This window comes from Mus pahari, chromosome 4 (genome assembly GCF_900095145.1).
Source record: "Mus pahari chromosome 4, PAHARI_EIJ_v1.1, whole genome shotgun sequence".
NCBI lineage: Eukaryota > Metazoa > Chordata > Mammalia > Rodentia > Muridae > Mus > Mus pahari.
Window position 1 is genome coordinate 18968220 of NC_034593.1, and position 12232 is coordinate 18980451.

Below are 12232 nucleotides of genomic sequence, written 5' to 3' on the forward strand. Positions count from 1 at the left end.
AACTCTCTTTGGGGGACTTTATTTTTATTTCTTTATTTATTTTGTTTATTGAGCATATCTTTTAACATGTGATTAGATCTTTCTATATCTGCCTGTCCTGTAGGAGTCTGTAATGTAATTGTTCTACAATTTATGTTGTATTATCCAAATAGTTTCATTTTACTAGAAACATAAGCTGGAACATTGTCAGTGTTAATATATCTATGTATCTCCATAATAGTCACAACTTCTAGTAAATGTGTAATTACAGAGTCAGCCTTTTCAGAACAGAAAGCAGTTGCACATTGGAATTCCTAATATGTATCTATTGAATGGTATATATACTTTAATTTTCCTAACTCTGTAAAATGAAATATATTTATTTGCCAAATTTCATTTCTCTGGGTACCTTTTAAGTTACTTCTTGCAGGTAATAGTGTTTTGTTTTACAAAGAGCAAGTAGGACATTTCCTTATAATTTCCTTGGCATGTTGCCATGTGATAGAAAATACTTTTGTCAAAATTTTGCTGTTAAAATGATGCTTCTTATGAAATTATGAGGCTTCTGCACACTTCTTATTAATAGCTATTCAATTTCATCTTTACTTTCTGCCAATTGGCCTTGTAGAGCCATATGTTATCTGATATGTATTATATGCAATGTATGGATTTCATTTTTGATTACTAGTTATAGTAGAATAAATACCAAAGTTAATTCTGAATAATTCAGAATATGTTCAGAAGTTTCAATATGTAAAACATCTTTCCGCATATTGAGAGCCAGCACAGTAAGAGATTCAGAAAAATCTAATAATACCGTAGGAATGGTTTTAATTGATTACATTCCCCAGTACAGGGGAATGCCAGGGCTAGGAAGCAGGAGTGGGTGGATTGGGGAGTAGGCCTAGGGCATAGGGGACTTTCAGGATAACATTTGAAATGTAAATGAAGAAAATATCTAACAAAATTTTTAAAAAGAATTTTAATTAAACCAAGGTTTTATTGAGCTGTGAATGAAACAAAGAAAGAGTGTGAGATCTATATGTATAATTGAATGAACTAATTTAAAGGTTAGACTCAATCGAAGTAATGAATGGGATAGCTTGGTAATTCTATTAATTTCTAAAATCTTTGTAAGTTCCAATTAGACTCTAGAATTCTCCAATTAATATTAGAGAGTATAGAATGAAAACATTCTTATAATCTTGATGATACGAATATTATAAAAACAACTCTTAAACAATAGTTTTCCAGGTTGGAAATTTTTGTTTAAACTGTATATGTGTATATAAATTTGCATTTTTTACATGTATTATATGTAATTTTACATAGTAATATTTTTATGTAATGGTTTGTATATACTTGGCCCAGTGAGTGGCTCTATTAGGAGGTGTTGCCTTGTTGGCTTAGGAGTGGCCTTGTTGGAGGAAGTGTGTCCTAGATGCCTAGAAGACAGCCTTCTCCTGTTTACCTTTGGAACAAGAAATAGGACTCTCTGCTGCTTCAGCTCCTCATCTGCCATTCCCCCACCTTGATGATAATGGACTAACCTCTCTGAACCTGTATGCCAACCCCAATTAAATGTTTTCCTTAAAAAAAAGAATGGCTTTGATTTCATTTACTACATTTACTTCATTCAGTATAGCATGTAGAGGGTCTAGAAATTTGTGTCCCTTTTACTATATGCGGAAGAATCTAATTAATTCTTTTATAAACTGAATTCTTTTGCGTTTGGGACATTTACTGTTAATTTCTCCTGAAAATTAACGAAAACCCTTTGCCAATTTCCATTTTCTTCCCTGAATGAGGCAATTTCTGCATTAATTAAAGGTACAGAAATTTCTGATGGATATATTCCTGCTAATTAATAAAGTCTCATATATATATATATAATATATATATATATATATATATATATATATATATATATATATATACACATACATATGAATTCCTATGGACAAATGAGAGCAAAATACCTAAAATATAATCAAACTTTGGTTCTAAGTAATCCTTATGTGGATCCAGTAATTTCTTTTCTACCAGAGCCAATTTCCCCTCAGCTTCAGCTTACGATTTTCTTGGACTACTTAAATTTTTTATTACCTTGTAAGCTTTGAAATTAAGTATGCAGTTCTTGAGTAGTTAATCCAGTTTTAGACTGTAGCCAGTTAATATCTCCCAGCAATTTTTGAAAATCATTAAGAGTTTGTATTTGATCTCTCCTGATTGTACTTTTTGTGATCAAATATTCTGTAAACCCATCTTATATGCTATATAATTCACAGAACCTCCTCTTTGTATTTTTTCAGAAGCAATTTATAGTCTCCTGGAAGGCCAAATTCTCTTTGCTTCAATCAGGCAGTAAGATATCATATAATGATAAATTTTATTTTGAGGAAACTATTTACAAATTATTTCTAACAGCTTTCATACAAAATGTTAACATAGTGTTGGAATTTTTAGCATTCCTTGTGGTAGAACCTCTCAGTGATACTTTTTAAAAAGTTGATCATTATTATAAGTAGTCATTGTGAAAGCGAACTTCTCTTTATCCTGTTCTCATCATGACATAGTAAAAAAAAAAAAAAAAATGGCTCTTAAATCTGTTAACATTCTCCATTTCCACATTTCTTTTTAATAACAAATACAAGAAGATTTTAAGAGCTTGCCAATTCTTTAGTATTTTAAGCATTTAGCTGGTCTTGTATAAGTTGTCTTAGTGGCAGTAACATTTTTGTATGTCAAAGGTCATTTTTCAACTTACACGTTTTTCTTTTAACCATTTTAAATGTAGGTTGTTGGTTTTGAAAGACCAACAGCTCTTATTTCCTGCTTATGGACAGCCAGAACTGTCTTTGACTGTTCTTGATAATTCCATTCAATGTTATTCTCAGAAGCATTCTTTATTTTATCGTATGCTTGTGAGATTGGAGGAATGGTAATCTGTTTTCCATTGCTGCAACAAATATTGTCCCAATAAATTCAAGGCTATATTAGCCACAGATTGTTTTAATTTTCTGATTTGTCCTTCTGGCCCTGTCCATTTTACTCATATTGCACTTTTTTTTTACCTGAGATAAATTCAAACCCTTAAAAGCTCAATACTTACTTCCTAAAGAGGCCAACCTAGATCCTAAGATTTTGGTGAAATTATTGCCATAATTTTGTGTGTCTATTAAATCTTCAATTTCTATGTCATTTATCTGTGTTTATCATTTGTATATAAGATGCTTCTGACATTTTGTTTTTAATTTTGGTCCTTCACTTTTATAAATAAATTTATCATCTGTGGGAATTTTTGGTGGAGTTTTTAATGGCCCTTTGTACTTTGAATCATACCTTACACAACAATGGAACTTTAACTACGTGTACTTTATTATGTGAACTCCCTTCATTTTCTTCAATTATCATATTGCCATGGCCAGGATTTCAAGACCTTTGCTAAAGACTGGAGAGAGTGAACATGATTTTTTTTTTTTAATTTCTATAGTTAGGAGAAATACTTTAAAATTTTCCCACTCATGATAATTTGGCTATGGGTTTCTTATTAAGTGTGTAGCACTTATTAAGTTTTTATTTTGGTTTTCAATTAGATCTTTGAGTATGTTGGATTTTTGTACAGTGTGGTTTTGTTGTTTTATTATTCTTATTTTAGTCTTCTCTTATGTATTATCTTCTGCTTACAGTTTCCTCTATCCCACAATTTCCTATATCCATTGGTACCCATTTCCCCTCTCTTCCAGATCCCTATCTCCTCAATTTCCCTTCAGAAAATAACTGGCCTCTCAGAGATACCAACAGGGTCTAGCAACTTATATTATGATTACTACAAACCTTCATGTCAAGACTGGACAAGGCAATAAAAATATTTTGCGCATTTTCATGGTGATTTGAATATGTATTGCCCCAATAGACTTATGTGTGAATGTTTGCTCCATAGGGAGTGCCACTATTAGGAAGTGTGGCCTGTTGGATTAGACATGACTTTTTGAGTTAAGTATGGCTTTGAAGTCCCTTGTATGTTCAGGCTATACCTAGTGCAATACACAGCTGTTCTCTGCTGTTTTAGGATTAAGATGTAGCACTCTTAGCTCTGTCCTCAGCATTATGTCAGCCTGAATGCTGCTGTGATTCCTTCCATGGTGATGATAGACCAAACCTCTGAAGCTATAAGTAAGGCCCAACTAAACGATTTATTTCTTTTATAATAGCTGATTTTACTGACGATCAATTTTATTCAATTTGTGTGCAATTTATTTCCCTTTTCTATGACTATATTTTCATTCTGTATCACAATTCATACCTGTTCCTACTATGTGTTTAAAACTAAATTTAATACTCTTTGCTTACAGAATCTTCCCCTTATTTTCCTTTGAGTATTGGTATTCTATCTCCTACTTGATCTGTTGTTATTCATGTATAGATCTCCTCTGAGATTTTAATTGAGTTACTGGGTCTTTCAATTTTGTCCTCATTTCAGTGTAAGCTTTCTCAAATATATCTACATATTGAATATTGTTCTTAAATCTTCTACTTCTTTGTCATTTCAATCAACATCATGCTGTGCTTTCTTGACTATTAGTGGTTATCACAATTAAGTTTGTGATACTAAAAGAATTTCTATCAACTGAAATTGCCTCTTATTCTACATTTACAGTATATTCAAGGTTGAACAATGTGTAGTTATATTTTGTTGGGCATAATTATGACCTAGTGAAATAAATATCTGCCTTTGAATTTGTATATTGGATAGTTGAATTTTGCTTAAGTGTTATTAGGACAAGTTTATTGTTTTCATTTGGAAATCAATCAGTACATAAGGATGATATGACCATGTGTCAAAATGACAATTGGTAGACGTGTGATAGTTTTTCTTGGCTATCTACTTACTACATATGAAATTAATTAAAATCTGTAAATCCCACACCTATGAGGGATTTTCTGCTTCTTTTGAAGTAGTTAGATCCATTTCTAACCAGGCCCTTTTCAGTAGTAAAACAAACACTTTTAATCCAGGTCCTGAGGTGGGAAGACACATTTACTCTGGACCAATACTCCTGGGGAAGCCTACATAAGGACGTGGAAGAAGAAAGCTTTTGCTCTTTCCTGTTTGTGCTTGTCTTACTAGCAAGGCCGTTCCTTCATTGACATTAACATCTACTTCTGTTCTCAATGTTTACTGAAGACTAGTTGAGAAATACAATCTAGTTGACCAAGCAACTACTGGGTTCTTGAAATTTCTCTTCACAGTCCGTCATTGTAGGATTGGATAGATTCCAGACTGATAAATCTTCTTTCTGTATATAGGGAGATATTCATTCTATACATAATGTTACTATAAGGTGTCCTAATAACATAATACATATATAGTTATAATAGAATGTCTCGTTGGTCAATTGCTCTCTTGTTTAGAATGGTATGTCCTTCTTGAGCTCTTGTGGTTAATGTCAATCAGAAGACTGTATCACTAGATAGAGGATGGCAACCCCAGTTTCTCTCCAGCTCCCATTTAATTGTAATACATTTTTCCATTCTTTCATATTAAGTTGCTGCCTATCATTAAAGCTACACTTTTAGCAAGACAACTGAAAGGTGAATTTATTTCTTCATCCAGTCATCAAAACTGTGTCTCTTTGTTGAAAATTAAGGATATTAATATCAAGATTTGCTAAAAAGTGTGAGTAGTGTGTGTTGGTTTTAATCATTTATTTTCTGTTTGTGTTCTTAGTAATGCTTGACATTTTAATAATAATTATAGCTTTGTTTTCTTTTTAGACTCTTTTGGCTATACACAGTATAGTGCTCAGTCTATAGGATTTTTTCCAGTATTCTTTTGATGGTTGGTTTAGGAAACAAAAATTTTGTAACCTGTTGGTGTCATTGAATTTTTTTCCTCTTTCAAATATGGCATTCATACATCTGGGTAAAGAGTCTTAGGTTGCCAGTCATGGTCTTTTAAAGCTTAGATTATATTACTTGATGTTCTTCTGGCTTTTGGAAGTTTTATTTGAGAAAAACAGTTATTCTCATGGTTTTTCATTTAAATGGAACTTGTATTTTCAAGCTTTTATTACTACCTATTTCTTCTGTATAATTATAGTGTTTTAACTATAAGATGTCATGGGGAGTTTCTTTTCTGATGTTTTATATTTTGTCTTTGTACTTTGTTTATCTGTATAAGTGTTCGTTCCTTAATTTTAGAAAGTTTCCTTCTAGGATTTTACTGATGATCTGTTTTATTCAATTTGCATACAATCTGTTTCCTTTATCTATGACTATATTTTTAATATTTTTTTCATTCTGTCTCATAATTCATACCTGTTCCTATTATGTGTATAAAAGTAAATTTTCTTACTCTTTGCTTGCAGAGTTTAATTCCCCTTGTTTGCCTTTGATTATTGATACTCTATCTTCTACTTTATCTGTTGTTATATATATATATATATAATATATGTGTGGCTCTCCTCTGAAATTTTGATTGAGTTATTGGGTCTTTCAATTTTGTCCTCATTTAAGCATAGGTTTTCTCAAATATATCTACATATTGAATATTGTTCTAAAATCTTCTATTGTCTTTGTCATTTCATTCACCATCATGCTAGGCTTTCTTGGCTATCATTCATATATTTATTATCTTTGAACTTATTCTCTTTACATTCCTCTGTGGGGAGTCTGCCCAGACTATAATGGGCTTTAAGTGGGACACAGTGTAGGATGGTGCATTAAAGAATGATGGTCTCTGGACTTCTAGCTCTCTAACTATAATGAATGTTTTCTGATAACTTCTAAAACATATAACTTTCATGCTTATTCTATAGTTAAAAATGCTGGCTTCTTTTCTCTTTAATTCTGTGCTTTTTTAAACATTCTAACTCTTTATGCTTTATTTTTATTCTTTACGCTTAAATAAGTGCTAGGAAAACTTAATTTTTTAGTGTGTCTTTGTGAAATATATATTTTTCTTTTTTATTGTATATTTTCTTTATTTACATTTCAAACTTTATCCCCTTTCCTGGTTTCCTTCACTCCCAGAAACACCGTATCACATCCTCCCTCCCCTGCTTCTACGATGGTGTTCTCCATGTGTCCTCCTTTGTTGATGGCTTAATTGCTGGGTGTTCTGGAGGATATGGTTTGTTGATATTGTTGTTCTTCCTATGGGGTTTCAAACCCCTCCAAATCCTTCAGTCCCTTCTCTAACCCCTCTATTAGAGACCCTGTGCACAGTCAAATGGTTGGTTTCTAATATCTACCTTTGTATTTGTAAGATTCTGGCAGTGCCTCTCATGAGATAGATATATCAGGCTCCTTTCAGCATGTGCTTTTTGACATCCACAATAGTGTCTGGGTTTGGTAACTGTATATGGGATGAATCCTCAGGTGAGACAGTCTCTGGGTGGACTTTCCTTTAGTCTCTGCTGTACACTTTATCTCCATTTTGTTCTCCTTTTAAGAAGGACTAAAATACCCACACTTTGGTCTTCTTTCTTCTAGAGCTTTATGTTGTCTGTGTATTGTATCCTGATTATTTGGAGATTTTGGGCTAGTATCCACTTATCAGTGAGTGCATACCATGTGTTTTCTTTTGCAATTGGGTTATCTAATTCAGGATGATATTTTCTAGTTCTATCCATTTGTCTAAGAATTTCATGAATTCATCATTTTTATAGCTGAGTAATACTCCATTGCATAAATGTACCACATTTTCTGTATCCATTACNCTGTTGAAGGACATCTGGGTTATTTTCAGCTCCTGGCTATTATAAAAAAGGCTGATATGAACATAATGGAGTATGTGTCCTTATTATAATATTGGAAAATTTAATTTTTACCATTCTATGCTAAGAACTGAACTCTTTCTTAACTCTTTATTACTTGTACTTTAATAAGCACCAATATCTAGCAATTAACACATGCTATTTAGCAGCATGGTATTAAGTCAAAGGATTTATTGCTGGTTTTCCTTTCTTTGGAGAGTCAGCCAGAAGCCTTTCTGGCTATGCTGGTTAACTTATTGTGAACCAGAGAGGAAGGAAAAGGAAATAATTAAGATGCTTTATACAGGCAAATATGCACAGACATATATCAAACATTCATACACCACACTCTGGTTGGGCCCAGTTCTCTGTTACAATCAAATCCACAAGTATTCATGCATGTTTACATATACCTACACACAAACATATATACAGATATATACTTATATGGATGGATGGATGGATGGATGGATGGATGGATGGATGGATGGATGGATAGATTAGTGGATGGATGAATGGATGGATAGATTGATGGATGGATGGATGGATGGATGGATGGATGGATGGATGGATGGACAGGGCAAAGTTTTCCAAGCTAAATCATTCAACCACCAACTCTTTCTTTCTCTGGTCTTTTTATACCTTTTTAGACAAATTTCTTTAGAAAATTACCTCAGAGGTATAATGTTGCATAGAATGGGATTTACAGAAGAATGTTGATATTATGTTTTAAGTAGGGTTTCATTTTAATTTACTCATTATATGTTCTAAGCAAAAGTATTTACATGGCATCGTTGTATTAAAGTGCATAACTGTGATGTTATCCTTGGACCTAAATGTTTTTTCCTTTAACAGAATATTGTTCCAAGTCTATTTCTCTTTTTAGTATAAATATGACAGCTCATTGTATTTCTTATCATGTAGAGTTTATTTACTATTTAGAAGAGAGGAAATATTCATATCTTTCTAGCAACTATAACCATCTCTGAAATTTAAATCCTAAAATTATTTGGATGAAATCAGGAATTTTATAGAATCATTATCTATTTGTTTATATAGCATCACTTAAAGAAAGTACATTTTATAAGTCTGTAGAAACGTGCTTAAAAGGGAGGGTCAATACCTAGAGATGGTTATATATTTAATTATAACAAGAAAAGCATATTAATAGCAGGAATCTTTCCTCAGATATGATTTGTTTGGCCTTGCCTAAAGAAGTAAATCTGTCATTAACTTTAAATTCCATGGTGGAATCATCTCAGGAAAACCACCTGCTAGTTTTTAGCTACTCTTTGATGGTTCCTGGCATTCCTCCAACTGTGTATGTTTAACTCCGGGATTTATTTGATAAGGTTTATGATTGTTCAAGTTCTCTCTTCTAGTGTTCTCTAATTATCTGTAATTCTTATTAGAAAAAAACATATAGAACTGGTAGATTTGTGATTATGGAAAGTTTCTTGAATTTCCATGTATATGTGATGATATCTGAGCAAATAGACTAATTGTATATGTTGTGTAACTGAAGTACATATAGCAGGATGGGCTGGTACTAAGGATATGGTGCCTGGTCTGAACCTAGGGGTTATAGAATGTACATTCCCTTTTCATCATGCTGCCTCAGGGCCCTGATAATAGTTTCTAGCTTAGCTTTTAGGATTGGAGAGGATGTAGGTAGAGTAGGGTAAGCAAAACTCACCTAACTGGGATGTAAGGATTTGGCTAGCCTTGTAGGTTATATATGGCACATGTACCTTCAGTATGACTGGAATGGCAGGAGCTGTCCTCACATGTACCTTCAGTATAACTGCAATGTCAGGAGCTGTCCTGAGGATCTCTCATGTGTGTTATGTATATTTACACAGCATGTTGTCTGGCTAAAGCAACAGTAATCAGCCTTTCTAATGCTGTGACACTTTAATATAGTTCCTCATTTTATGATGTATCCAACTATAAACTTATTTTGTTGCTATTATATGGCTGTAATTTTGGTAGTGTTCTGAATTGCAATGTAAATATCTGATATGCAGAATATCTCATTTGTGCCCCCAAAGGGGTTTTAACCCACAAGGGTTAAGAATTTCTGGGCTAGAGGAACCCTGGTAGCTAGAGTTTTGGGTCTGGCAAGTACACAGGGAAGAAGAAGGAATAGGGGATGGTTAAGATCCTTTTAAACAGTCAAGGAGTGATAAGGGTTGGAAGGTTCCATAGAGGGCAGGTAGGTTACCTGTGTCCCCAAAGGGAAGGATGCAGGGTCTAGTGAAATTCTAAAAAAGAGGAGCTTGGGGCAGGTTGTAAGGCTGTAATTCTGAACACACAGATGCTGGGTGACTGTAGGTGGGAGGCCTACTTTTCATTTTCTGTAAATACATGATGGTACAAAAAATTTTTATTATTGACTTTATTTCGACCTGTATATTTTGGTATGCCATACTTTCACTTTCATTAAATACTATTAAAACTTAACTTACCTCCTATTTTTTTCCTTCACCTGGTTTGAGCAGGGTGTTTTTTGCTTTCCATGAGTTTGTGAATAGCATTCATTAATATTCAGAGATATTATTGAAAATGTACTTGTCAGTTTTTGCTTTATGTTATCCTTTTAAGCATCTTTTGATTTGTTGTTCTATAGGTGTTTGTTTCCTATAGGTTCTTGGGCATATTTAACCTTCTTTTCAGGCCGATATCTTCATTTGATTACTCACTGTAGAACTCTCTGTGTGTGTGTGTGTGTGTGTGTGTGTGTGTGTGTGTGTGTGTGTGTGATAAGTTCTTAAATTTGTTTTTAACAAGGTTTTTGTTCCATTTTAATTGTGAATGATGTTTTTTTTTTTTCTGAGTATAACACTCTGTGTTATTATCACTTAGAACTTATTGATCATTAGTCCAGCCTCATGTAGGTTCCATAGTCTGAAATCAAATAACAGTAGTAAACTATACTGTTCTTTTGATGGGCCTGCCATCATATGGGATTTTATTTTTCTTTCCTTTTATTTTTATTATCAATTATTCTATGCACTTGCTATATTGATTGTTAAGATGAGATACAACATCTTAGGAGTGTCCTCTTCACCACAGAGGAGAGAGAAAGGATCCTCAATATGGCTGAAAAGACTGTGCCCTCAGACACGAGGGCTCTCTCGGAAAACCCAGCAGCCGTGGTTGCAGGATTTTCTTTAACCCTACCTGATTGAGAGTTTAATTCAGTCAAAGGTACCCCAGAGGTTCCACACCAGTACCAAGTTGGAGATTGAGTATATGTTAAGAGGCATCATGCTAAAACTTGGAAACAAAGTAGATAGGGTTGTTCCTGGTGTTGTTGACCAACTGACCTCCATTAAAGTTGATGGAGTAGCTGCCTGGGTTCATGTAACTCACACCAGACAAGCACCTGTGTCTGATGCCAACTGAATAGCTGACAGACACCTTAACAGCTCCCTCAAGATCAAGATCACCAGCCTTTCTGTAAGACCAGAGAAACCATGAAATGGCTATGGTGTATCTTCCTTCCAGCATCAGCTCCCCCCACAACCCTACCAAAGTGACTTGACAAGTACTCTCAGTCACTGGGGGTGGAGGCTGGTCCATTACAGAGGAGTACTTTCCTTATTACTGTTGGCTGGACCTTGTCTTTAATCTCTGTAAGTTAGTGGTGGGCCTTGACTTCTAGGATATCTCCACCCTAGAGACACATGGGGAGGGATTGCCTGAATGTGGGGGATGAGGATTTGTGAATCTAAACCATGACCCAGAAATGGGCTTGGAGGGTGAGGCTTAGGGTACAGATACCTGAAGTTGAGGAGTATTCTGTGAGAAACCCCCATATATGTGTATCCCCAAGATAGGAGAAGCTCATCAGTGGGGGAGGGGGTCAACCATTTTTTCTGTACTACCTGGGGGTGTGAAATTTTGGAAGCACACACTGGAAATTATTCCAGGAGTAGTTAAGGATTCAATGGCCAAGGTGAGAGAAGGGCAAGCCAAGCGGAAGAGAAAAGAGAACAAAGTTAGGGCTGGTTCGAGTCTTGGTTTAACTCTCCCTCCTTGATTAACCTCCCTTATATTAACCTTGTTAGTTTCCCTAATTGTTCCCCTGCTATTGACCTTTGGACCCTGCATATTGCACAAGCTTTATAAAAGACAGAATAAGAGCAGTGCTGCTAATGGTCCTGAACCAACATTATGGGGCCCTGAGGATGGGACCTGAAGAATATGTGTTACCCAAGGCCCTGGATTGTAGCTTCAGGATTGGAACTTGTACAAGAAAAAGGGGGGATGAGGGACCTGAAGGACTTTTTCCAGTCCAATACTCTCCTTATAGCTTCCCCTTCCTGCCTGGGGTCAAGGCTAGGCCAAGTTCCATTCACCAAGGCCTAGTTCCATTCTCCATCCACAGAATGAGTAAACAGTTCTCATTATGTACTGATTGATAGTCACCTGACCCTCCTGAAAGTCCCATGTAGAGTTCAAATGCATGTCATGTTTGCTAGCCAATA